At 42.0% G+C, this 27,700-nt stretch overlaps 1 long non-coding RNA gene across 1 annotated transcript in view; it reads right to left on the bottom strand.

Moving 5' to 3' along the window:
* Positions 1-1,205: 1,205 nt before the first annotated feature.
* Positions 1,206-27,700, bottom strand: part of LOC144799498 (uncharacterized) — a 123,954-nt gene continuing 97,459 nt past the window's right edge. Inside the window, exon 3 of the long non-coding RNA XR_013603824.1 lies at positions 1,206-1,442. This is a non-coding gene — a long non-coding RNA (uncharacterized LOC144799498). The remainder of the gene's footprint in view (positions 1,443-27,700) is intronic.

A 27,700-nucleotide genomic window follows, 5' to 3' on the forward strand; every position in this document is an offset into this window, starting at 1 on the left:
ATAGCTAACTAAAATGGATGCCACAAACAAAATGACTTCAGCTTATGCTAACAGTAATTTCTGCGATTTCCACATATAGCCCTTTTAGCATTAGCTGAAGACATCCACTATGCAATAGAGGAGACATGAAAGTTATCCTGCACATCTATCCTCCTAAATTCATTAATATCCTGATCCATTGCTAGGTGGGCATTTATATTCTAAACATTTCGTTGAGCGGGTATATATAAGGTATAGGTAGGAGCACAAAGGGAACAGAGCATTGGGCCATAATGAACGGACAGATAGCAGGAGAAAATAATGGCTATTATCACAAACAGAACTGTCCATATTTTCCCACTCCAAGCAGAAAGTAAATTCAAAACCCACCCAATCCAATTCCAAGTTTAAGGGCTCCGATGTATTTCAGTGACTATCTTATTCAGTTTCAAAATAGCCAACAACACATGTCTGATGCAATGTCTAAATAAAAAAATTTTTATAGACCTTCCGGTGTTCTTCTTTATGAGGGTTAGAGTACCAATGATATGTTCGAGGGGAGCAGTATTATCAAGGTGTGCACAAAATATTTTTCTTGCAGACAAAACAATATTCCAAATGCAAATATTAAAGCAAATATACATATTGTCACAAAAACAATCTTTGTGTTTGGGGACCAGGAGGACCAAGCGGGGACAGGGGAATTAGGACGAGGAGCCGCAAAGGGCTGCTCCTCCTCAAAAATGGGATGACCAAAAGGGGTACATTGGTAACAAAAAAATGTACTTGGAGAATTGAAGCCACTGTACAATCAGACAGAGGGGAGTCTTCTCCCTGTGTCCGTCTGAACCTCAAAGGCAGGCTCCTATCGTTCATTAAATGTTCACTTCTCGCACAGTGGAGCTGCACAACATGCAACTCAGGAAAACCATTGCAGCCCAGGCTGAAGAAAAAAACTTTCTTTCAGGATAGGGCAATCACCTTCCAGGGCAAATACCCTCAACAATCCTGTCCAGTGTCTCAGGCAGTGCACCAGTATTCTTCACTCTAATCTAACAGGCACCAGAGGCACAGCACCTGCACCCTGAACTCAAGTCCTTCACTAACTCCCGTGTTGCTCCGCTGGCGCACTGCTCTTTTGTCGGGCAGCAGATTGTACCCAGTATGCCCAGGAACTTCCTTATCAACAAACAAAGGTGCTGACTTGCTTTCACTTGGGGACCGGAACACAGAGGCCTGATGCACAGATCCGAAGCAACCTTTGTTTCAGAGGGGGTCTCCTCAGGCAAACCTCCTTGCTCTTGTTATCAGCCTGTGCCTCTCTCAGCTTCACTGCGGTCCTAGTTGCCAGCAGCACCTGTGCTGGTTCCCTTCACCTCGCCTCTAAGCTGGACTTGCGCTGAATCCTCAGGCTGGATCTGATGTCCTGACCCCTCTGGCAATGGTTGTAGGGCAGTAGATATCTGTTGGTGAATAGTACAGAAATCTTTAGACACAACATACAAATAATCAATCAAAAGAGGATATTCTATTTCAGAAACGCCCCTTTATTATTTTTCTGAAGAACCTCAAAGAAAAGGAATTTCAAAACAACTATTCTTTTAACAAACTTGGACTTATAAGCCATCATGATACAGCTTCTACTTTGTGAACATTCACCATTGTGCAAAACTGCAGACACCTCTAAAATTCTTTTCTTTGCATAAGAGCAACCATGTTTCGCTTATGACCATGCTCTCATGTTATAGGTGTAACAGGAAACTCTAAAACTATGAATGTAACATAGGTCCATATTACATGAATAACTGATAAATTAAACATAACCTAGTAGGTACATGAATTTTCCAGCAGAACTTGTTGTGGCAAACAAACTCCTAAAAGGCTATATTTTTCTTCAAGATGTTTGCTAAGAATCACACGGGCATTTTCCCTAGCATTGTGAACCATGTGTATACTACTATTCATGATCTGGACTATGTAACATTTTATTCAGGGGAAAAACTCTATCCACCAATTCTAGCAAGGGTGTCAGCTTAATTACATAGACTTAACTAATGAGGGACTCGTGATGCCTCTGTGACTTATGTAGTGCTGTAATATCATCAACAATAATGGTGTTCCACCAGGGAATTTTAGAACAAAAGCTACCAACATATAGTTCCCCTTAAAGGTCAAATATGGGAACATCAGTCTATTCTACCCAACCTTTCATTCTTATCCAGTTCCATATTACACCAGTTTACAGACAGGAGGGGCGGTAACATTGCGTATTATTTATTCATTTTGTTAATTCTAACAATTTGTTCAAACAGTATTACTTAATAGCCAATTAGACGTGCACTGGTGAGGTGCTTTGTCTCTATTTTTTAGGGAACATATTCACAGCATCTTGAGAAATAAATGACTAAAGCGAGCCCACACAATCGTCTATTAGCCACTCCTAGACAGCTTAGACAGGCTCAAGAGAGAGAGAACGCAACAACAAGCTGTCCTGCATATTTTCCACACAGAATAGCTTACAATAATACACATAATTGGCACAAAAACCAAGAAAGAGTACAATATGTTACTTAATTTTGCTTACCCTTAATTTGCCCAAGAGCTAGTCTCCTACCCCCCTTCGACAGTAGGTGACCTAAGGGTGACCTCCTGTAGACAATACACACCCCTTTTGACAGCTGGGCACGGACAGACTTGTAGGAGATAGATAACTAGGAGAAAGCACACCAAAAAGGCTATGTCCAATACTATTGGACTGTACCACTTTGTACATTTTGGTGTACAAGCACATTGGGCTAACTAGAAAACATTAATCTAATGACCAACTACCAATTCTTTTAGCTCGTTGTGCTGTTTAACAGACTGGCACATTAATGCAAGCTTAATTTTATTGCCTTCTTCTCTTAGCCCTGGCACAGCAATCTTAATTTTAAAAACGATTATTATGTACTCATGGCAGAGCTATTCTCTGCACATGGCCCACAGACGCTGCTGCCCTTTGATAATGTCATTCAGTAGGATAAACCCCACCCTGCATATCTCCTACAATGGTATTATTTCTCAAGAAAACAGTCATATCCCCATCTGCTCCCAACAGAATATGCAATATTTCCTTTAGCTTATGTTACCTAAAACAGATCTGTGGTGTCCAATCTTGTTCCAGGAAGGCTTAATCAAGGTCATAAGGTCATTGAAACAACTAAGTAAATTCTTCCATTTCGTAAACGTAGTTAAATTACTAATGGCGATATCCTAAATATTATTAACATGAATTGAGAATAAATTTGACCCTAATTATCCTAGGCACTTTATAGCCTCAGACATCATTAGGGCAAGGTTAGTTTATATTACCTGTAGTGTTTTACCCTACAATGTTAGAATCAGGAAATGTGATTAATACAAATGAATTAATTTGTTAAACTACTCTTCGACATCACAAGGTGGCGGAGTCTTTTGGCACTCAGATCGTGTCCTACGCTGACGACACCCAACTCTTGTTTACATGTGGCAAGAATGAGGTGTTTGACGGGACTCTCATCAGAAGCTGTCTAGAGACAGTCTTTGGCTGGTTCAGAGGGCATGGATTAAAATGTAACTCCGACAAGTCGGAGCTGCTTTTCTTTGGCTGCACTACTGAACCAAATTGGAAAAGCTGGTGGCCGCAAGACTTGTTTCCACCTGCAAATGCGAGTATCAAAGCTAAAAACTTAGGAATCATCGTCGATAATGACCTAGCTTTCGGACCCCAAATATCTTGCCTTTCTGGGAAATGTTTCGGCATCCTTCGGATGCTTAGAAAATTTCTCCCCCTGATTTCAATCAAGCATAGAAGGGTCATTGTTCAATCACTTATTGGGTCTAGATTAGACTACGCAAATGCCCTTTACCTAGGACTCCCTAAATACCTTGTGAGGCGACTTCAAGTAGTCCAAAATTCAGCTGCCCGTGCCATCTACGGGCTCCCCAGACGCGCTGGTGCCTCTGATCTGTTAAAAGAACTGCACTGGCTTCCCATAGCCAAGAGAGCCCTTTTCAAAAGTCTGACGATGACCTTCAAAGCCCTTCATCACATTGGCCCTAGTTACATTAGAAAACATCTTGTTTTTTATAAACCTAATAGAGCTTTAAGGTCTGCCTCCTTGTCTAAAATGATAGTTCCGACCATCAAACGCGCAAGACTGGGTGGCCGCTCTTTTCACTACTTGGCTCCTCGTGCCTGGAACGAGCTTCCCCTTTCGCTGAGACAGATCCCCAGCCTTATGTCTTTCAGAAAGGCTTTAAAAACTTGGCTTTTCACCCGATAGGGCCCCCGCCTTTCCTTACTTCTGTTATGTAGTTGCCCCTGGAGGACCTCTTCGCCAAAGCGCCGGGACACTCCGTCCGGAGTAGCTGTTGCGCTATAGAAGAATGTGTTAACATAACATAACATAACAAGCAGGTATTATATATATGTTTTTCCTATTTAGAACAAGTTGCACTGAAGTGTGTGTTTGCTTAACATGTGTTATTTGCTGCAGACCAAAATAGAAGCAAATCTGCTCAAAAGGAATATGTTCCCTGTTCAATTAAATACAGCCCTGTTTATTTATTTATTTGTATTATTACTAGGAGGGCTATAGACTAAATGCACAACTTGCATTAACACAATTATATATGTACATGTACTCATCAGGAAAAGCTGTGATCATGACGGCCACTAGATAAGACGTGCACGGTAGACGCTAAGCAGAATCCTTCGTGGACACGCTGTTTTTTCACTTTCAGGGTATCATGTCCCTGATGTCCCTGTTACTATAGCAGACTGTCTGGACTTTCACCATCCAGGCTAGCATAATCCAGTCCTAATGGATCATTAAGACATTACCTGCCTGATAATTTTGATTACTCAATTGCTATTGGGAGACATCAAACTATCTATGATGTGATCACCGTGCATTTAGTGGACTATCCATTCCTCTTGTTGGCCCGCATCCTTTAGTTTGCTGACAATTGTTGCCACAATAGGACATCTTCCTTGGACCAACTGTATTTCTTTACAGCTGTGTTTTCATAGTTCATCTGTCAATGGTGGCTATTGGCTTCGCTTGCTATCAATCCACACTTTGGATCCATGTCATAGAGCCCACACTACATATATATAATTTCAGTGCAATAGACGGTTTCCTGATGAAGGCCACAATGCCGAAACATGCATAGTTTACATCTACTGCATTGCCCCCATCAATTCTTGTCTATGTCTTCCTTGTTGTTGAAATTTTTAATGTATATTTGAATGCACAAATGGATACTATTTTTTATATCAAAAATGATTTGAAATGTAATTTGAGTGAAATAGAACTACATGAAACAAAAAACTACAATTTAAAATATCATTGAATAATAAAATGAAAATAATTTCTTATATATATGTGTGACAACTTTGGTCTATTTGTGACGTTTTCAGCAAATTTGGTATGTGGGTACATGTTATAATTAGACCTAGTACTGCTTATGTCAATTGTTTGACTGAACTGGCTATAGCCCTTTACTTACAATGCTTTCATAGTATACTGCAGGCCCCTGAAAGTGGAAATCACACTGTCACAGTGGCTAACCTTAGATAAAAAAAAATGCTGCAAAACTTCCTGCGTGGACATTTTGCTTTCAGTAGTGGTGGTCAATTCTAAATACAGAACTTTGCCTCTGGCTCTTAAACCCGTTGTCCCCTGTCTATTCCCATGCAGCCTTTACAATTCAAAGTAACTCTCGAGAAGCAGAAATGAAGGGAATCCCTGCTCCGTGCCTGAGTGCTGATATTTGTAAAGGTAGGATGTTACTCTTTATAATTTTTTTATTCTTGTGCGCTGTGGTTTTCTAGCACCTAAAAAACTGGCACAAAATTTCAGTTTTCAGCTGCCATAATGCGCCCAGAACTCTTATGCACAAAGGCTTGCATAAAGGCTTGCAATGTAATTCACATGTCTGTACAGCTACTCTTTGCATCACTTTTAATAGCCTTTGTATTTGACACTGCAGCCATTAGGCCATATTACATTTTAAGTTTGTCACTAAGAGACTTAAGATTGAGGTTAGCTGCAGACAAAATCCTCCCTGCCAAGGCAATGGATTTTTCCAGTGAGATTTTGGGGTTCCCATTTCATGTTATATTTTTCTAGATCATCCAATCTACCCTCTAAAAGTGCTTTATAAATTACCCCAATATTACCCTGCCGTCTAATAGATTCTACAATGTTAAACTTCATAGTGCAAATAGGGTGTGTAAAGATGAGGCGGAAGCAGGAATTAGTTGATGGAGATTTATTCATTCAGGAGGAAAGAGCCGTCCAGCTTGAGGGAAAGACAGAGCAGCTGCAACTGCCAAAACAGGGAACACTGGGGAGGAATGTTCAGTACATAGGAATCCAATGAATCTAATGGGTGACATCACAGCAGTACAGATCACCACACACCTCCCCCCTTTTATAAAAAAAACAATCTTGAGAACATAGAAAAGCAATAAGGAAAAGTAAATCAGATGAAATCACGATATTTGTTGGGCCTAACAGTTGCCCTAGAACTTTTCCTTAAACAATTACCAATATTAACATCCGAATCTTTAACTAAGCCATTACCAACATTGAAATTCGACGGGGAAGCAGTTGCACGGGAAGGATCTTTAGCAACCCGAGAAGTGCTCCACCAATTGCCATTAGACAGTTTGACAGCATTTTTGCGAACATCAACAACCTATTGGGATTCAAGAAACTTTGAAAAACCTTTCTTGACTATGACAGGATTCTTGATTCTGACCCAGTCACCAGCGTGAATGTTGTGGGAAGACTTTTTTCCTGATTCTACATAGCAAGGCAGAGAACCAGAACCAGAAGATTTTTTATTGGCACACCCCCACACTTCTTCTAAATCACAGCCACGGTGGAGACTTTTGACCATCCAAAAGGGGAAAGCTTGGGAGCAAGCTTTTCTTCCTCTCATCAATTCCAAAGGAGAAAAGCCCGTGGCAACATGGGGAGAAATCCGATAAGACCATATAAGATCTTTTACAGCTTGAAAGATACAGTTATTCGATCTGAAAGCAGCTTGCACACATTCAACAATAACTCTATTAAATCTCTCAGTTTTGCCATTGCTCTGGGGATGGTACAACGGAGTTCTGGTATGTTTAATACAGCAATTATTCAAGAAAACACCCATTTCCTTAGAAATGAATTGTACCCCGTTGTCGGTGAGAATTTCTTCCGGACAACCCTCCCTGAGAAAGATTCTGCTTAAACAATCGATAACACTCTTAGAGTTGGGAATATTGATGGGTTCAACTTCAACCCACCTGGAAAGATGATCAACAAGAACCAAAAAATATTTGGAAGTGTTGGGAAGGACATGGAACGGACCCAAAAAGTCCAGACCAATTTTTTGCCAAGCTCTAGTGGGAGGGGGAACAACAGAATCACAAACACCTTCTAAAATGAGAACTTTGTCACTAGTGTTGCAACGTGAACAAAGTTTGATGGTTTCGACAATCTGGTTGTCCATCCTTGGCCACCAAAAATTCGATCTGACATTTCTTTTGGTAATGGTGGCTCCTAGATGTCCAGAATGTGCATCAGCAATAATCTTCTCCCTGTACACAGAAGGGGGAATGAATTTATCACCCCTAACAATTTTGCCATTTTCCAAAGAAAGTTCTGAATTAATTTTCCAATAAATTTGAAGTTCAGGAGAGAGGGATTTTTCTTTGGGCCAACCTTTTTGTATGAAAGAGATAACATCTTTGAGAATGGCATCATTTTCAACAGCCTTGATCCAATCACATTCAGCAAAAGAAATAGAACTTTGAGAAATATTGGCCACAAAACATTCCTCAATGTCAGTTTCACAATCATTTCCATCAGGTTCTTGTAAGGGTAACCTGGACAAACAGTCAGCTCGCTTGTTTTTACCACCCGGGATATAGATGGCTTGGAAGTTGAATTCCAATAGTTTAGTAGTGGAAAGTCTAGCCAAACGTGCAGTGGTGCGATTGGTGTTTCTGCCTGACAAGATATCAACAAGGGGACGATGGTCAGTTTGAAGAATGAACGGTCTACCCCATAAGTAAGACTTGAATTTTTCAATACTCCAAGCACAAGCAAGCAGTTCCTTCTCTATGACGGAATATTTTCTTTCAACAGGACGGAGAGTCCTGGAGGCAAATCCGACAGTAAATTCTTTACCATAGGCTACCTGAGAAAGAACAGCTCCTAAACCATATTCGCAGGCATCAACAGTGACAACAGTTTCTCTATTGCTATTAAAAGGTTGAAGAGCAGGAGCGTTGGTAATGTGCTCTTTAATGAGTTGAAAGCCCTTTTGACACTCCTCAGACCAGCTGAAGGTGGCACCCTTTTTCAATAAAAGTCTAAAACATTCAGTGGTCTTGGCATAGTTTCTCATGAATTTTGAATAAAACTCACAAAGGCCAAGGAAGGACAATAGCTGCTCTTTGTTGGAAGGAGCGGGAGCTTCAATGATGCTTTTCACTAGACCTGATCTTGGCCTGATGCCACTTTCAGAAATGGTATGACCAAGATATTCTACTTCTCTGGTTTTGAAAATACACTTACTCTTCTGTAAGGTCACACCTCTTTGTTCTAGAATACGAAAAACTTGGTCAATAACTTTGTCATGTTCGCTCTCAGTTTGAGTGAAAATAAGAATATCATCTTGGAAGACGACTACATTGGAGAGTTCCTCAAACATTTCGGACATGATACGCTGAAAAACAGCGGCGGCAGAAGCCAACCCGAAAGGGAGGCGACGAAATTGGAAAACACCATCAGGTGTTACGAAGGCAGTGAGGTGTCGTGAGAGAGGATGCAACTCAATCTGGTGGTAAGCCGCCTTTAGATCAAATTTTGAAAACCACGTAGATGACCCTACTCGTGCTATTAAGTCTTCAATACGAGGAAGGGGAAAGCCATCAACCCAGATAACCTGATTGAGACTGCGTAAATCCACACACATCCTAAGGTCACCAGACCTTTTTCTTGCAAGAACAATGGGAGAAAGCCATAATGTTGATTCTACTTTCTCGATAATTCCTTGTTCGCATAATGATTTTAAATGTTTGGACAGATCCTCTCTGATACTGAGTGGGACATTTCTGAGTTTGTGTTTAACTGGGGTAATGTCATCTTTGACTTTGATAAAGTGTTGAAAGTTAGTGATCTTACCCAGACGATCTTCAAAAACTTTTTTATATTTGTGCTCCCACAATTTGTCATTCATAATATTGCAAACAGGGGCAGAAGATGAAGACATAGAACAAGGAAGATTGCATTCTTCAATAAATACAGGATTAGGTAAACCAGGTTTAATGGTAACACCGAATTCTGCCTGGTGAATGAGACCTAGAACATTGATGCCTCGCTTGGCAACATAAACTTTCCCTTTAATAAATTTCCCAAAAATGGAAATTTCGGCCCAGAAGTAACCTAAAAGGTTAATTCTACTTCCTTCAAAGGCTACAGAAAGAACATCAGGAGGAAGCAAATACTTGTCTTGCCAGAAGTGAGAATATTTTTCGTGTGAAACTATAGTGATGCGAGCACCGGTGTCAACAAGAAGTTGCACATGATGTTTTTCAATAATGGCATCAACTTCAGGATCAGGAACAAGAAAGGTATGACTAACAACATCATTGTCTTTCACAACAACTACATATTCTTGATTGGTTACATCACACTCCGGATATTCAGTTGAATGCTCAATGGAATTTAAATCAGGGGAAGATTCATTCTCATTCATAACACAACGCACATTATCTCTTCTACCTCTCATGCAGACCTTAGAAAAATGGCCATTTTTGCCACATTGACTGCATTGTTGATTGACGGCAGGACAATTTTTGAAGTTAGAAACATGGTAAGAAGAACCGCATCTAAAGCAAAAAGTACTTTGACTGAATTGTCTATTGGGCATGAAAGGTCTCCTAGTACTGGTATTTCCCATTCTTCTAAAATAACCACGTGAATCACGAGGAACAAAATTAGAAGTCTTAACAGGAGTAGGAGTTTTAGTGGAAACTGCACTAGAAATGGAAGTATTAGAGAGAGAAACTTCTAATTGTTTGGAATCCTCCAAAGATGTTTCAATACTTTTAGCTATGTCAATAGCTTTATCAAGAGAAGGATCTTTGCAGGATAATAATTTCCCTTGAATTTGTTTACAAGAGCAACGAGCAATAAGTTGATCCCTAATAAGTTGAGAAGTGAAATTGTCAAATTCGCATTTAGAAGCAAGTATTTTCAAAGCAGTAACAAACGTATCAATGCTTTCTTCAGGTTTCTGAGCTCTGGTGAAGAATTTGTAACGATGTACAACCATATTTTTAGTTTTAACAAAATACTTGTCCAATTTGGCTATAGCTATGTCGAATTCATCAGGGGCTTCACCAGAGGGTGGAACATAAGGAGGAAGATGATCGAAAACATTCTGGCCATCTACACCAAGATGGTAATACATTAAGTTCTTTTTCCTTTCTGCACGATACCTAAGACCGTCAATTGCACCTAAGTAGGCCATGAAAGATCTTAACCAAAGCTTCCATTCAAGGGGAGGATCTCCGGGAGTCTGAAGGAATGGAGCTGGAGGAGAAACACTTTGCATTATGATATCTTCTATTTTCCTTTAAAATTGAAAGGTTTAAATTCAAGAAACAACTTAAAACAAAAATGTAAATGTGAGAAAAAATTAATGTAAATTGTGCCCAACAGAGTGCAGAAGCTGTGCACTTCAGCGTGATAAAGATGAAGTGCACATTATTATGCAAAAGTAGTGTATTGATGCTGTTCAGTGTGTAGATACTGTGCACGTCAGCGTGCAGATGCTGTGCACATCAGCGTGCAGATGTTGTAGATGCTGTGCACGTCAGCGTGCAGATGCTGTGCACATCAGCGTGTAAATGTTGGTAGAAAGAGTAAATACTGTGCGCATCAGATGCTGTGCACATCAGCGTGCAAACGTTGGTAAAAATGGTAAAGGCTGTGCGCATCAGCGCGAAGTTGTAGTTTTACTTTTGTAGTGGGTATGAAAAAACTGAGCACATCAGCGTGAAGAGGAGTAAATGATTCAAAATGTGCTTAACCCAACGCTGTTTAAACTGTGCTTGAGCTGTGCACATCAGCGTAAATGAGTGAAGCAAGGTGCAGGAGGCTGAATCAGCGAAGGAAAAGGCTCAAAGGCTGATCAGCTATACACGGCAAGGAGAGACCTTTATGACGTGTTGCAGTTGAGAAACCCGGCAAAGACAATGAAAACTGGAATGCAGAAATTGAAGGCTTTATGACGTGAAGACGTGGGACGTCGAAGACAAGCAGTGAATGACACGCAGGAAGAGCGTCTAAGTTTCCATGGTGACAGGAATGCGTGCTGCGTGAAGACGCTGGATAGTTTGACGACGTTCGATGTGAAGATTCTACCACGTCATCATTTTGAGGCGCAGCCCGAGGGAGGAAGAGCAAACGGAGGGAGAGCACACAGCGTGGAGAAGACGAAGGTGGAGGTAGGAAAGTCTTTAAATCGTGGCAAAACGTGGCAGGAAATTCTTGCGGGAGTCAGGTGGAAGCAGTGCGGGCTTGCGCAGAAAGTAAAGTAGATTGTACAAAGCCGGGTGAAGCGCCGTTAGGAAACGCGCAAATGAGTTCAATTGGCAAAAATTGTAGCAGGGCCAATAAAAATGAAAGGAGTTCAGAGGCTGCGACGGCTCTTGCAGAAGGGATAATTAGTAAATGTACTCACATGGCCGTGAAGATCGTAGGAAGATAAAAAAAATCCTGAATTTCAAAATGTTTTCCTTAACGAAGTTGTTTTGAAACAGCAGCTGAAGAACTGCATCTCATCCTCTGTCGCCAATGTAAAGATGAGGCGGAAGCAGGAATTAGTTGATGGAGATTTATTCATTCAGGAGGAAAGAGCCGTCCAGCTTGAGGGAAAGACAGAGCAGCTGCAACTGCCAAAACAGGGAACACTGGGGAGGAATGTTCAGTACATAGGAATCCAATGAATCTAATGGGTGACATCACAGCAGTACAGATCACCACAGGGTGCTTCCCCAGAAAGTCCCTGACTTGTAAGTATTTAAGAAATATTGCGTTGTGGGTAGATGGAATGTATCTGCCAACTCAGAGAATAAGTATAATCGACCATCATCATGATATACGTCACCAAATCGGGTAATCCCCTTCCTTCTCCAACCTAGAGCCACCTGGTCTCAGAAGATCGAGGGCAGCACTCCAGTAGCATTTATGGGGGTATACATTGAAAGTACAGTCATACCTTAAAGCGAGTTCTTTTAAAATAGCTGCCGTCCACTCTTTTAAATAGACACTGCTTAACCTCTGACCCTAGAATCATCTGATAAATTGAAGGGGCTTCAGCAAGATTACTAATCTCTTCTGCAATAAGTAAAATATGAGCATTAACCAAAATACAGGAATAATAGTCAGGTATAGACCATCCTCCCCTTTCTCGAGAGAGAGAGTCATGTATCGAGCAGCCCAACGAGGTTTCACCGGGGCCCTCATAAACCTAGTACAAAGTGATTGTAAATATTGAATTTGTTTATAGGATACTTCCAATGGCCCTTCCCTAAAAAAATACATAACTCACGGTAAGACATTAATTTTCAGAATGTTAGCTCTGCCTACTAATGAAAGATGGAGATTCTCCCACCTTTCAAGTGAGCATTTTACTCCCCAAATAATATCGCCCCAATTAACCTCAGTAATCTCTTTAACAGAGGTACAGATCTTGATACCCAGATAGGTAGCTTCCTTAACACACCTAACATCCCCATCCATTTTTTGACTTGTACATAATATTTGGGTTTTAACAGTATTAAGTTTATACCCAGAAGCTGCCCCAAATGTCTGCTCCAGGGATTCTATTTCAGGTATAGCGAGACAGGGATTAGAGGTGACAATCGCTATATCATCGGCGTAAGCCATTACAGAATACCGTTCTTGTTGTACTATACAAGGTAAAATCTTTCTACATTGTTCTAACATAAGAATAAAAGGGTTAATATACAATGCAAATAAAAGTGTTGAACAAGAACATCCTTGCCGTGTGCCTCTAGAAATCAAAATAGTCTCAGTGTAATATCCCATTGAGCACATTTTCGCTGAAGGGAGATGATAAAGGGCCTTTAAAGCCCGTATATAGCCCTGGCCGAAACCCATTTGTTGCAGTCCCCTTCAGAGGAACTTCCACGGCACGCGGTCAAATGCCTTTTCGGCATTGAGTACAATCAGACCAAGTTCTCAGGATTCTACCTGTGCGATATCGAAGAGAGTAATTACTCTACGAACATGGTCTACCGTCCCTCTCCTAGGTATAAAACCATGTTGTTTTAGCGATACTATTGACGATATAATTTTTGCCAACCGTGTGGCCAAGATTTTTGTATAGATTTTACCGTCAACATTGAGAAGAGAAATTGGACGATAAGACCCCGGTAATTCAGATGGTTTCCCCTTTTTCTTAAACACACAGATATTGGCCTCTGACAAGGTTCGTGGAATCTCCCCTTTCTGTGCAGTTTGACAAACTTTAAGCATATCATTTTTAATCTCCTGAAAAAGGTCTTGAATACTTCCAAGGGGAGTCTGTCCGGTCCACAGTTTTTCCTGCTGAAAGAGAATTTATGGCCTGCTCTAATTCCCCCAACATAATGGGTTCCTCAAGTATTTTAACATCCGTTTGAGCCAGTTGGCCCCATAAAGAGCTGCTGGTCCCATATCCATCAGAGAAAGACAACCAGTCTTGTTCTCAGTTTATAATTCTGTATAAAAGTCATGAAAACTTTAAGAATTTCCTGGGGATCAGACACAATAACCCCGCCGTATTTTGAATCCCCGTTATTCTTTGTTCGGCCTCTTTTATTCGCAATTTCTGGGCTAAGCATCGCCCAGTGGACTCATGACATTCTTTTCTGTATGTTTGATATTTTATGGCGATCTCCTTACTCCATTCTAGATTCATTTTAGCCTTACATCTCGCTAAATTATTCAGAAGTGCTGTGGTGTTATCTCCTGCAGCTAACCCGTTAACTAATTCATCCTCGGCGATCTCAAGCTCATCGTATAAAGCCTGCAGTGCCTGTTTCATTATCAACATTATAAAATGTTATTCAACTTGTATCACACCCCTCTTAAAAGGATGAAGTGGGGGGTCAGCATGATGGGAAGTGTTTTCCTGTGGAAAGGATAGTGCAGATATTATGCACGTGTTTTTTGTGTGTGCGGTATTGGACCCTCTTATAGAATCTATAGAGAGGTTTTTGACAGAAATAAAAGGGGATTGTGTTAAAATTTCTCAATCCATGATGTTGCTTGGTATTGGGTAGGATGTCTGTGAGGGGCAGCCATTATATAAGCATTGGTATCTAATCTTTATGGCCACGGCGGTTGCTCGGTTGGCAATTGCCTCACTCTGGCTACAGCAAGAGGCTCCGCCCTTTGAGATGTGGCGGGCCAAGTTTCTCAGTGTCTATAATATGGAATACAGTTTATTTGCCGTTAAAGGATATAGGAAAAGGAAATTAGGGTTATTGATTTTGGGGGTGGTGAGGGAGTATATGGCGGGGTAATTAAGTTTATTATGTATAATATAGGCTCTATCTCATGTTAATTTGATGTAGAGGGCATTGGTTAGGATGTGGGCCTAAAATGCTCAATGATGGTTGTCTTGATATATGTGCTTTGTTTTGTATTATTTATTTTGCTGCTATGGAATTCTAATAAAAAAAAATTAAAAAAGACATTATGGGGGTCATTAGAAAGCCCGCCCGCCACCCTATCGGGAAACGGGACCAGCCGCCTTAAGGGCGGGGGTTCCGAAATGTGCATTAGGATGCGCCCGCCACAGTGGCGGGCGCAATCCTCATTTTAACATTGTAGCGGGCGGTGCTCACTGAACCGCCCGCCACAATCTTCAAATGAAATGCACGCATTTGCATACACGAAGCGTCAGGCACCCCGCGGTGCCTGCTGCTTGGTGTATGCAAATGCGGGGGGGTACCACAGCTACCCCTCGCTTTGCAGCAAACACCTCGGCCTTCACCAGGGGGGCCCGCAGAGGGCCCCCAAAGCAAAGACCGCTTGCCTTTCCGTGGCGGGAAAGGCTTGCCAAAATGCCCATTGTAATATGGCTGGCGGTGTCTAACAGACACCGCCACCATATTAAACATTTTCCGCCCCGGTCGCAAGGCGACCGGGGCGGAACACAGGCGGGCGGTGTTTTTCACCGCCGCGGTCCCCCCGCCATCCTAATACGGCGGGGGGGAATTGATTGTGCAATGGATGTCAGGCGGATTGCCTCCACCAGGCTGGCGGTGGCTACCGCCAGCCTGACAAAGGCAATCCGCCCGACATCCTAATGACCCCCTAAGATTGGCGTTGTTAGATAAACTAATATTTATCCTTTTAATTTGGTGCAACGACATCTGTAATCATTTGATGATAGAACACTTTGCACAGGGTAATTTTCGACAGTGCTAAATATTATTACATTTTCACAGTGATTAATAGACATTATAAACATCATATTAATGCAAAAACGATTTTAGTGCAATAACTTTTAATATTTTTTTTCATGTAGTCATATTTTTAATAATGATCACGAACCCTTAAGTTTTTTCTACATATGAAAAGCAAGGCCTATTCCTTTCCTTCTGTCTTTAATTGCATTTATTTATAAAACTTACAAAACTCCCTTTGAAACTAAGCACAGACGCTTTACTGAAGCATAGAACATTTGTTTCACTTTGTCTTTTAGAAAGCAGTAATTATTTACCATCAAAACCACAGGCGTGCTTTTTAGGAAAGCAACAAGAAATAAAGTCCTTACTTTTATCCTTTCTCTTTTATCCACAATAATGAAGCTGTATTTCTAACTTTTAAAATTAGTAGTCTTTAATGCACATACTTATTAGGCCATTCTGTACTAGCTTAAAACCTAGTTGCCACAGCGTTTATTTATAACGTGCCTGAGCAAGGCCTGTGTTATTTATTCAGCTGTGTTTTATGACCTCTGCTCTGACAGACAGCTTCCTTCGGACAGACAACTTGAGCAACTGTTAAAAGCTCTCTTTCGGGTGCTAGGAATGAGGCTTAGTTAAAAACCAGGCATTCCAATCCAGTCAAAATCTATCATTGGCAGTGTAGTGAAAGAAGAACGCTTTTATTTTAGCAGCAACCAATTACTCATAGAATGTGAATGCCTTTTAATATTTAATATAATGTATCCAAGGGTAATGCTGTCACATTATGTATTGAGTCCTAGTTGTGTAAAACCCACAAATTAGGTTTTTTTTCTGTGAGGCCTACTTTTTCCTATTGAGTTTTAATTCTATTTTTTTTACCATTGTGGCAATATAATAATTTAATGTTCACACATCTTTACTTTGCTACTGCTTTTACTCTCTAAAGTAGTGTGCAGCTGTGAACATATTTTGTATAATTCATTCTTTGAAATTTAAAATGTAATTCTTCCAATGGCATCTGCAGAACATAATGACATCGACAAACTAAATTAAGCTCATTCCAGACATTTTCAAGAAGGGGGCCACACACTCATAACACACAACACAGATTGCTGAGGTAAGCCATTCTTACACAAAAAGCACAGTTGCTACTCACTCAAGCAAGTACTTCACAAGCATCACCTCCGGTGTCAGTCAACAATCCTCATAGACACTCAAACACACAATCAAACCACAAATCAATACTAGGACAAAAACAAGAGGCAGCCCACAGACTGTACTCAAACCAAACCAATTGTAAGTCATATTTAAAAACAAAAGAGCTCTCAAAAGCAGTCCAGAGACTGCACCAAGACAAATAAACAGCCCAAAGACAGTTCCATGTTACAAATATCATAAGGCCTTTTTTTCGTATATTCGTTCCACAGTGTATTATACATTATGGAATAAATATCCTATTTAATATACATAAACCTATCAAGTGTCCCCTCTATTGGGGCCGGCTGACTATTTTCTAAATTCATATTGGTACCTCAAAGACAGCAGCACATTCTATTCTAGGCCAAGAGCAGGCATGCCAAAAATATCATAACACAATATAATATTATAATCAAATAGTATCTAATCCAAGCATAAGAAAAGTGGAGGCAAAAACACCTCCTCATTACCTGCCTTTGTACATTGCAATATACAAACAAAACAAAACCAGAATCTTGACCAAGCAAATCCAAAACAACAGTGTCGCTTAAGCGGCCTTACCAAACCAAAGTCTCCAACCTCCACCTGCCAAGCTCTGGATTGACCTAATGGTCACTGAAAAAATTTACAACAAGGGAGATCTCAGTCGGGACCGGCCAACACCTGGAGGGTCAGATCGGGAAAACCGGAAAACACGTTGGTCTGCAAAGACAAAGGGTCTCCTTGTGCAGGGTACCTCCTCAGTAGATTCCTGTCTTCCGTCAAGACCACTCTCTCGGCTAGCCACGTCTCCGATGAGCCCCATATTGGGTGCCAATTTGAGGAAATTAGCCTTTTTAGGGGCCCACCGGTGCAGGGGTTCGCCCTTATCTGTCCACAGGTTCTTAAACCAACAAAGAAGAGATTGGCAAGGAAGCTGTAATATCAAAGCAATACGTTTATTAACGTTTCATGAGTGGAACTACATCAATACAGTATCCTCAGGCCACTGTAGGAGAGAGTACATAGAATACAGAGGCCATGGGCCTTATACCCAGTTTACAGCTGAGTAAGCATTGAAACTCAAAGAGGAGTCATAGGCATATTCAGAAATAGTTATTGACTAACATGGGCATAGAAATATGTCTTGGTCAGCAAAGTGGGAGGGGAAGCATTACTGCATCAGTTGAAACAGCCTGACACTTGCAGTCTAAGACAGGTGTATTCTAGCAGATACAGGCCTTTCTGAGCATGCACAGTGCTCTGGCTCAGTACTGAAGGAGTTAACTATAGTTGATGAGGCAAGCAGAATAGAAAGGCAAGCAACAGTGAAGACGGAAGAAGTACATGGCTAACACATGGCCAACGAAAATGGATGACATCATTTTGGGACCGCATTTCGCCCCAAGCCAAAGGCACTGCTTACTACTCCTCCTTTCTTTCATGATGGAACCTTCTTTCACCAGTTTTATACTATGTAAACATTTACTTGTTCACACTTCGATTTTAAATACAATTTGTTCCACACGAACAGAATGATGCCATTTTTCAAGGTTTCTCATATTGTTGACGGGCCCATCCAGACCTCTTCTTCAAAAATATGTACAGACGCATATATTCATCCAGAAGCAGTGTTTAATAAAAATACCCAATGCATTTCGGGCCACTGGGGCCCTTCGTCAGGGGTCACTACAAATAACATAGAAAAACGCACGTTATTTCATTTAACAATTATGTATGCTTAACAACATGTGAAGAAAATCTGTTAACAATTGCAACTGACTGCGCCCCAACCTACTGGCTTACACCTATGCAGGAACCTGATGTGTAATTTGAAGTCAACAAACCCTCCGTTTGTTAAGAATGTCCAACGTCTAACATCTAACAACCATTGCCCCTTCTAACAATCCTTGCTACTAGACCGCGCATAGCGCTCTACCGCTGGCTCATCATGCAATTATTACGTAGCTCTGACCACTGAAAGAAGGTTCCATCATGAAAGAAAGGAGGAGTAGTAAGCAGTGCCTTTGGCTTGGGGCGAAATGCGGTCCCAAAATGATGTAATTGAATTTTCCAAGTGCCAATGGGGCAAGGCACTTTTCCAAGGAGCACGCAACATTGAAGAAATATGGATGAACATCGGACGAAATAAAACTAAGAAAGGAGTGCATTCCTCATCCCTATGATGTACTTTATGATAATTGCCCCACGGGATTTGCACCTGCACAAATTGAAACTTGAGTAGTTTGGCAACTTTTGCAATTGTTGTTTTCTATACGCACGGCGGAACATCGCGTCCATGCAGCATGTTTTGATGAATGGCACTAAACAGATACAAGGCATTTGCATTAGTATGCACGATATTCATATTAATCATAAGGATAATATGGAATGCACATGATTTAGTTCATGTTTACAACAATGTGCTGTAAAGCGGGGATAGCATTGTGACGTTATGTCTAGTTAACGAAATTGCATTGTGGGAGTTGTAGTGGGTAGCCATTAGGCGCAGTGTGCTACATTTTAGTGAAGAGACCAGGATGTCAATTTGTCTAAATAGTAACATGGGAGGGGTTAGAATACGAGAGGCGGGTTTAAATTTGAGGGAGGAACAACAGCTGGGAAACACTTCTTTGGATCGAGCAATGAGGACGGGACATATCTCTGGCAGGTACGGGAGGCAACAATTAGAAAACGTGTAATGCCGAATCGACTTTTAAGAGTGCAGCAAGGGCAGAGATATTAAGCGTCAAAGTAGCCAAGGGTTAGCAGGGTGGTCAGAGCTACGTAATAAGTGGCGGAGGAACATGGCGGCGGCAGGCTAGTGGCTGCTGCAGAGCTCCCCGCCTGGACACCACAATTCGCCATAATTCGCTAATACGATGATGGATTTTCCCCAGTTCAGCGGCTGACTATTGCAGTTTCGAACGGTGAGGACAGATGTTTCAGTTTTTTTCTCTACCCTGCGGAAAACTGAGCTTGTTCTCCTCTGTGTCTCCCGAAAAAAAAAAAACGCTCCAGGGCACTAGGACCTTGGATCCAGACCCGGGCCCTGAGGGATGCGGCCACGGCATTACGTTTTACGCGACGTTCGGCTGGGCGCTCAGCTGGAGGCAGGAGAGCAGAGCCACGCCAGAAGTACAGGGAGCCGCTGCAGTTTTTTGAAGGCTGTTGTGCATCCACTGACTGACGGCTTCAAAAGCACACAAGGGATATTCCACAGCCGAGACCATTGGCAGCGTTCAAGAGGGGCACTCATTCTCCGAGGGAAAGGTCCGGTTTGCTGGGGCCGTTATTCCCCCTCGAGCCCAAGGGAGAGTGAAGCTGCCGGTAAGGGGGTTTCAAGAGGGGGTGCCTGTATGGAGGCAGAAGTTGTTAATGAAGCTGAAAACCGATCTTTTCACACCAACGCTAGTGCGGTTAATCCTACTATAGATAACACAGAGGGAGGTCCCGTGATCGGGTTAAAACAGTTAAAGGGGGCAGCATCTGGTGTTGGACCAGTGGGTACTAGGAATCGGTACCAGTTGAGGTCTAAACAGGACCTCAGGAGGCAGGGGCTCTGGGACTCAGGAGAAACCTTTGTGAGAGAAGGGCCAACACCGGTATCCCCTTATAAACAAAAGAAGAAGGGGGGCCAAGAGAGGAGGGGCTGTCAAGAGCAATAAACAGCTGTTAGCTCAGAGAGGCACCCCCTCACTTAAAAGTTTCTTTAAGATTATGGAGCAGGCAGTCAACTCAAAGCAAGGCCCCTGTGAAAAAGCAGTCGAGGGGGCAGGAGGAACAATGTTAGATATCAATATAGAGCCTGCTGTTTCAGATGGGGTGGAGGAGGTAGGTGAAGGGTCTAACCAACTGGATATTGTGTCTGTCCCCCCCATCTTGACAACTTTACCTTTGAAAAATAGGTATGCAGCATTGGAGCCGATTACAAGCATGGAAGGACCAAAACATACCTTACCCACTCCCCCAGAACATGATCCTGCATCGAGTATTGTTTCGTCACATAGGCAAGTATCTCCCCTCCCAAATACTACATTAGGCTCAGCAAATTTGGCCCCTGCTCTGCCTATAGTATCACCCACGATTCATACCTTATCCGATAGTGGGAGTCCTATTATCTCTCAAACTCCCCCTACAGCCCTACTTGATCCTTTTTCTAATCCTCTTCCTCCTCCTTTCACTAGTACTAATAGTACTAATAGTATTGCACATGACTCTATCCTAAACACCAGGGGTGGGCTTGAAGAAGCTGTAGGTGGAGAAGAGAGGGACCGACTTGGTTGCTTATTCCAATCTCTCAGGGAGGACTTGATGGACAAGTTTGCAAATTCTGAGAGCAACCAGAAAGGGTTGTACGATAGATTTGATAATCTGGAGGCCAAAATGGAGGGGTTAGCAGCTCGAACCAGTGTGTTAGAAAGTAAAGTTACCTCACTTTCAGAAACATCGAGGGAGAACTCTAAGGATATTGATGCTCTAAAGGCGCAGAACCGTAAACTTACAATGGACATGGAGAGGTTGGAAATGCAGAGTCGTCGAAACAACTTAAGAATACTTAAGATTCCAGAGGGGGCTGAAGTGGAAGACATTAAGGGGTTCGTGTGCAGGCTATTACGGGAAGATATATTAAAGGATCGACCAGATATAGATTTAGAAGCTGAAATCCAGCGTCTGCACAGAGACCCCTTTAGGCTGCATCCGGACCGTAAAGCCCCCCGAAAGATTTTGGTCTATTTCCAGACATACACGGTTAAAGAACTAATCCTTAGTAGGTGTCTCGCAAGATCTTCTCTTCACTATCGTGCCAATCCCTATCAAAGCAGATCGGACATAGGGGGGAAAACGGCCCAGAGGCAATGGGAGCTGGGCTCTAGGATGCCTGAACTTCGTTCTTTGGGAGCTCAAGTCCAAATGAAATTTCCTGCCCTATTAAAAATAATGTGGAACAATAAGATGCATAGCTGTAACTACCCCGAGGAAGTAGATGAACTGCTAGATAAAATGAAAAAATAGCTAAGCGGTATTAACTTGGGCATATAGTTATTAGTTGTGCATAACTAGTTGTATATAATTGTATATAATTGTATATAATTGGTAAAACAGGGATGAGGAGATTGGTACACTCGCTTTTTCCTTCCCTCTCTTTTACAAATAGGCAAGGGGGAAAGTAGAAGAGAGGAAAAATAAATAAATAAATAAATAAAAAAAAATAAAAAAGGGAAATGTGGGGGGGGGAGGGAAAAAAAAAAAAGGGAAAGGAAATACAAAAAAAAAAAAAAAAGCTGCACACGGGTGGTTGGGGGACACAATAGTTAATGGTTAAATACATAGAGCACGGGAAAGATAAAGCTTTTAGTTAGATTTGGTGTCTCAAAGGCGGGGGGGCTCTTTAGGGCATGGATACGCCGAATAAGAGTGAGGAGGGAGGGTTCCTCGGGGGGAGGGGTGGGAGGGGTTTCAGGGGGGAGCGGGTAAAATATTTAAAAATGTCCTCAGATGCCAGAAGTTCTTATTTTGATGGGTTGGAAAACCAATGCAGATCTCAACGAGCTATAGTTACCGGTTTTCTATATGGCAGTTAGTACTATAATATTATCTTGGAATTTAAATGGGATAGGGAATCGGAAGAAACAGCAAAGAGTTTGTGAATTTCTAAAAAACACAGACGCGCATATTCTTCTCTTACAAGAAACCCACCTCGAAGCAGAAGCGTGCGGTCAAGTTTTTTCTAGACTTAGGTGGGTTCAGGAAACTTTGTGTTCTAAACAGAAGGGTTCCACGAGAGGAGTAGCCATTATTGTGCGGGCAAATAAGGGCATCAGGTTGCAAAGTTGGGGAACTGATCAATCTGGGCGATGGTTGGCGGCAGTCCTCTCTATTGGCAGTCTTACCTTTTTATGTGTTGTATACTACGGTCCCAATGAAGATAATCCCGGGTTTCTTCAAAAAATAGAAGAATATATGATACAATACACAGCTCCAGTTATTTTGGGAGGCAACTTTAATCTTATATTAGATCCCCTCCTGGACCGTACTTCTAAGGCAAAATACAATCCCCCAAATAAATCCTTGCTGGCTCTGAAAAATATTATCATAAACTTTAACCTTCGGGATGTTTGGAGAGCTAAGTAAGGGAATCTTAGGGAATACTCTTTTTACAGTAAGAAATATAAACAATACTCTAGAATCGATTTCTTTCTCTTAGATCAAGTTTTTTTGTCAGATACTGTTTCAGTATCTCATATTCCTGTAGGTTTGTCTGATCACTCGGTTGTGGAGCTGAAAATTGATCTTAAAGTTATCCCCCCACTAAACAGATGGACTTTGGACAGAACGATCCTTTTAGACGATGAAATTAAAAGTAAAATCAAGGGAAACTTGCTGGAGTTTTTCTTATTCAACGCACATACAGCTCCAGAACCAATAGTTTGGGATTCGCTTAAGGCCTACTTAAGGGGTGTCCTTGGGTCGCATATGGCTTTGAAGAGAAAACTTATGAAAGAAAAAGATAGATTCGACCTCGAAATGATTAAAACAAAAGAACAACAATTACAGTTAGCGGTATTGGCAGATAGGGGTAGGATTCCACAACTCGAAAAAGAGCTGTTTGAGTTACAGATTGGCTTTAAGGCACGTGCTGACAAAATAAATAAGGACAGGTGGGAAGTGAGTAAACTTCGAAACTTCGAATACGGGGAGAAGTGCGGCTCTTCCCTGGCCTGGAAAGCTAGAACGGAGCGGAGTAGGAATAGTATTAGTACACTAATCCAGCGGGGTTCAGGCCTGCCCCTAACAGAAGATGCCGACATCAGGATAGAGGATTCATAAAGGGGGGTGGTGATGGACAGAGTATCTGAATTAAGCAGAACACTCCTACCCAGTCAAAAGATCAGGGCTTGATCCATCACCGTTTTTTAGCTCACTGCACCATCCCAGCTCAGAACCTGGCTACATGCAAATTAGTCTGTCCCTGGCCCAGTGCATCATGGGAACAGAGCAGACCAAACTACCAAGCCAATTCTTTACTGGAAAGGAAACAAGCTTCCGGGGACCGGTTTCTGGCATTACAGCTGTCTTCGGCCCGGCTTGCTTGAATCCTGATGGTGCAGTGAGCAAGGGACTCACATCTGAGCATCAGGATAGAGGCCAGAGTTTTTATGGAAGAATTATACCAGGAGCGGAATAGCCTGGGGGAGGACGAGCTAGAACGCTGGTGGGCCATGAGAGAGTTACCCCAGTTGAGTGAATCGGATAAAGAATACCTAGTTACAGAGATCACTGAGGGAGAGGTACGGGCCCAACTAAAAAAGATGGCTAGGAACAAGGCTCCTGGTCCGAATGGATTGCCGACGGAGTTGTATAAGGATAACGTGGAAGAAATCGTAGCCCCATTACTGTCACTATTCAATAAAATCTTCATAAAAGGGGAGGACACCCCCGTTTCTTGGTCAGAAGCAACTATCACCCTGATAGCAAAGCCTAATAAAAACCCCAAATACATAGAATCGTATAGGCCCATCTCACTTCTTAATTCGGATTCAAAAATCTATTCAGGTATCCTTACGTCTAGACTGGCAAAAATAATTAAGTCCATCATTCACTCCGATCAGCGGGGTTTTATACCTGGGCGTCAACTAAACGAACTTAGTTTTCAAGTTGTAGGAGCAATGGATATAGCAGCGGAGAGGGGACTGCCGCTGACCATTGTCGCGATCGATGCTGCAAAAGCATTCGACCAGGTTAATTGGCTTTTTTATGGAAAACCATGGCAAACTTTGGATTTCCAGACATATTTATTAGAGGGATTGAGACATTGTATAGGGGCCCTCGAGCCAAGGTATTAGTCAATGGTAGTTTGACTGAATGGTTGGATATCTCGAGGGGAACGAGGCAGGGATGTCCCCTGTCCCCTCTCCTTTTCAACATTTATATTGAGCCCTTTGTCTGCTCCTTGAGATCTGACCCAGTGATCTTACCTTTCAAAATTGGAGAATTGATTCTTAAGACAGCACTTTATGCTGACGACCTGCTTCTATACACATCAAATCCTGAGTGGGCTATTCCTAGGTTATTTGAATTGGCTGAGGATTTTGGCACGGTTTCGGGATACAAGATTAATAAAGATAAGACCGACATAATGAGCTGGAACAACCTGGCCCCGATACCGGAAGCCAAATTAAAAATTAGATACCTGGGAATTCATCTTACTCATAATCTGGATGATATCACTAAAAGCAGTTGGCAGACGGTGGTTAAGGATATAAGGAAGCTCTTGACTAGATGGAATACTTTACCTCTTAACATCTATGGTAGAGTCAATCTAGTCAAGATGATAATATTGCCAAAAGTTACCTTCCTATTTAATTCCATTCCCTTACACTTCAATAAAAAAGATATTTCTAACCTTCAAGGAAGGATTGGCTCGTTTATCTGGGCGACCAAGTCCCCTAGAATTGCCTGGCGGAAATTAAGCAAGGGCTAAAATTGGGTGGATTGGCTCTGCCCGATATACTTTTTTATTGTTATGCTTTTCAATTTAAGAATTTTAGACTTCTGGCAAACAAACTAGATTCTTCCTCACACGGAAGACTTTTTCAGGCCATGTTATCAGACCTGCCGCAAGGTCTTGAGTTTTTTCTTTACAAATTTGGGGACCAGAAGTTTTTTAAGAAGGTTCGCCTGAAGCTTCTTAGGACAGCACTTAACATCTGGAAGGCAATCCGTAGAATTTTGGATATACCCTACTATCACTCGCAAGCCCCCATCTGGGACTCTCCAGGTACACCAGACTGCCTATTAGATCGGCTGGCTCTTCCTCTGAGAGCTGCAGGATTAACCAAGTGGGGGGACCTGTCTAATGATACCAAACTATTAAGTTGGGAATCTCTTTTAAATCTAACAGGGGGTTCCATTTCAAGATTTAAATTCTACCAGTTATCTTCCTGGTGGGGTAGTCAGTGCTGGGTCAATGAGGACGAGATTCCGATTTTGGGACTTATCAGCAGGGGGACAGGGAGGAAAGGGGAGGTGTCACTTTGGTACAATGCATTGGCGGGGGCGAAAGATGAACTAGGAGCTGATATCATCAAGCTTTGGGCCAATTTCGTCACTCATGATTCCGAAGAGATGCTGAAGATCTGGATAGATTCATTCACAATTTCCCAAAAAACCATAAAACCATCCAATCTTAGAAGGAACCATTTATTCACAGCATATAGGGCTTACTGGACTCCTGCGAAATTGTCAAGGATCTCGGCAGAAGAATATGTCTGTTTAAGATGCAGGTCACCAGATGCAGATGATAGACATATGTTTCTAGACTGCCCTGAAATTATCAGCTACTGGGATCAGGTCTGCGGGTTCTTAGAAGAGGTTCTATCCATACCAATCATTTATTCCCCCAGATTAATATTTTTTTGGTCTCCCTACGGACTATGATGTTAGTAACAGCACTTCACAGTTTATTTTTTATGTCATTGTTATAGCCAGAAGGGAGATCTGTAGGGAGTGGAAATCTGTAAGTCCTCCCCGATTTGTAAATTGCCTTAAGAACATTATGGCCGTTAGTCGTTTAGACCTATTGTGCGGAGGAGAGAGTGCTGTTAAAATATGGTCCCAATTAATCGCATGGTCTGAGAGATAACGGACAAGGTACCCAAAAAAAAAAATGTCCAATGATTATGCCAGAGGTTTTGTGGTCCTGTCCTCCCAAAGGCCACGATACATCACGAATGGGAGTGGGACAAGGAAACGACCTACCTCTGGGTGATCTCCGTTGGCTATACACGGCAGCCAGGGCGGGAATAGTTTGCCCGTGTTAGAGGCCAGGAGAAAAGCCCATCTAGAGTTGACAATTTCTGGTGGCATGTATGAGGACAAAAAAAAAAAAAAAAGAGCTACGTAATAATTGCATGATGAGCCAGCGGTAGAGCACTATGCGCGGTCTAGTAGCAAGGATTGTTAGAAGGGGCAATGGTTGTTAGATGTTAGACGTTGGACATTCTTAACAAACGGAGGGTTTGTTGACTTCAAATTACACATCAGGTTCCTGCATAGGTGTAAGCCAGTAGGTTGGGGCGCAGTCAGTTGCAATTGTTAACAGATTTTCTTCACATGTTGTTAAGCATACATAATTGTTAAATGAAATAACTTGCGTTTTTCTATGTTATTTGTAGTGACCCCTGACGAAGGGCCCCAGTGGCCCGAAATGCATTGGGTATTTTTATTAAACACTGCTTCTGGATGAATATATGCGTCTGTACGTATTTTTGAAGAAGAGGTCTGAATGGGCCCGTCAACAATATGAGAAACCTTGAAAAATGGCATCATTCTGTGCGTGTGGAACAAATTGTATTTAAAATCGAAGTGTGAACAAGTAAATGTTTACATAGTATAAAACTGATGAAAGAAGGTTCCATCATGAAAGAAAGGAGGAGTAGTAAGCAGTGCCTTTGGCTTGGGGCGAAATGCGGTCCCAAAATGATGTAATTGAATTTTCCAAGTGCCAATGGGGCAAGGCACTTTTCCAAGGAGCACGCAACATTGAAGAAATATGGATCAACATCGGACGAAATAAAACTAAGAAAGGAGTGCATTCCTCATCCCTATGATGTACTCAACGAAAATGGATGCCACAAACAAAATGGCTTCAGCTTATGCTAACGGTAATTTCTGCCATTTCCACAAAGATGGTTTCAGTCCTCCCTTCCTAGGGTCCCCTACCCCTCCTCCTAAAGTTGGGAGTCCTAACTTTACTACTCCTAAGTTGAGAAAAATCCTAACTTTAAGACTTTTGGTATTCACGGAAGGCATTTAGGAGTCCTAAAGTTAGGAGTCCTAACTTTACTACTCCTAAACTGAGAAAAATCCTAACTTTAAGACATGACGCTGACTAATTGACCCACCGGTTCGGAGGAGGGGTAGGGGACCCTACGAAGGGAGGACTGAAACCATAGTCTAACAGATAGGAAAGGGCAGAGAGCCCTACTGACAGCCTCTCCTTACTCTTTTTACAGAGGGGAC

This window comes from Lissotriton helveticus, chromosome 1_2 (assembly GCF_964261635.1).
Source record: "Lissotriton helveticus chromosome 1_2, aLisHel1.1, whole genome shotgun sequence".
Taxonomy (NCBI): Eukaryota; Metazoa; Chordata; class Amphibia; order Caudata; family Salamandridae; genus Lissotriton; species Lissotriton helveticus.